Here is a 954-nt window from a genome sequence, read left to right as displayed (position 1 = left end):
AACAATATATTTTGATTTCCATTTTGTTTTTAAGAGTCATCCAACACTGAATCTAAACTCAGCACTCATCTCTTCTTGCAGGCTTGTCCAGAAGATGCTCTCAATTCACTTTCCAATGAGCTCAAATTCAAGTTTGATGGTTTGCCCTCAAACACAAATCTCAGACCAAGCCTTGCCCAGCAGGCTCAAACAGCAACCATTCATCCTGTAAGTAATCTTTATAGGTACTTTATTAACCAGATATCTGAGGGCAGTCTTTATAAAATTATTTTCCTCAATTGTGTTTTTTATTGGCATACACTTGAAGAATACCTTCTGGAGAGATTCAATTGAAGTACTGGAAGTACATGCATCAACATCCCTGCAGTGGAATCCCACTGCAATAAATGCAAGCTGCTTTCCAGAATATTATTAGGAACTTTATTCCCAGTACCAACAGCAGGCACAGCTACATATTTGGGGTCATTACTCAAAAAAAGTTGCATATTAGAAATTAATCGTTAGTAATCCAATATGCTACAAAATTACTAAAGTAGTTTATTACACTGATCATTACATTATTTTCTTGTTACTCCATGAAATGACCCAAAATGCATTGTCTCATAATTTTAAGTAAATAATATAAATCTTAGGCTACAGTCTGACACGCCAATGCAATCCCTATCCCAATGAGAAAACACATATGATCTTTCCTTTAGTGTTTACATATAAACACAAGAGATTTTGAAATGGTTGCAACATTGATTCTCCTTTATAAACATTAATGGATAGAAATGGAGGCTTCATGCTCGACTGCTAATCACTTCCTTTCTTACCTGATTGGGCTATGCTCTGCTTTAACGTTCCTCTGTTGGCTAGTTTTTTTTGCTAGCATGCTGTCTGCGAAGATGCTTCCAATAATCCAATTAGTGTTAGCTGTGCAAACAGCTGCTGTTTCTGTCCTGGATGCAGTTT

General features: G+C 36.3%; 1 long non-coding RNA gene across 1 annotated transcript in view; it reads left to right on the top strand.

Annotated features, from left to right (window-relative positions):
- Positions 1 to 77: 77 nt before the first annotated feature.
- Positions 78 to 954, top strand: part of LOC106455962 (uncharacterized) — an 8,682-nt gene continuing 7,805 nt past the window's right edge. The window contains exon 1 of the long non-coding RNA XR_001290173.1: positions 78 to 207. This is a non-coding gene — a long non-coding RNA (uncharacterized LOC106455962). The remainder of the gene's footprint in view (positions 208 to 954) is intronic.

The sequence above is a fragment of the Pundamilia nyererei genome, unplaced genomic scaffold (assembly GCF_000239375.1).
Source record: "Pundamilia nyererei isolate P.nyererei 1_Seehausen unplaced genomic scaffold, PunNye1.0 scaffold00588, whole genome shotgun sequence".
Classification (NCBI taxonomy): domain Eukaryota; kingdom Metazoa; phylum Chordata; class Actinopteri; order Cichliformes; family Cichlidae; genus Pundamilia; species Pundamilia nyererei.
The sequence above is the reverse complement of the archived record's forward strand: the minus strand, read 5'-3'. Positions and strand labels throughout refer to the sequence as shown.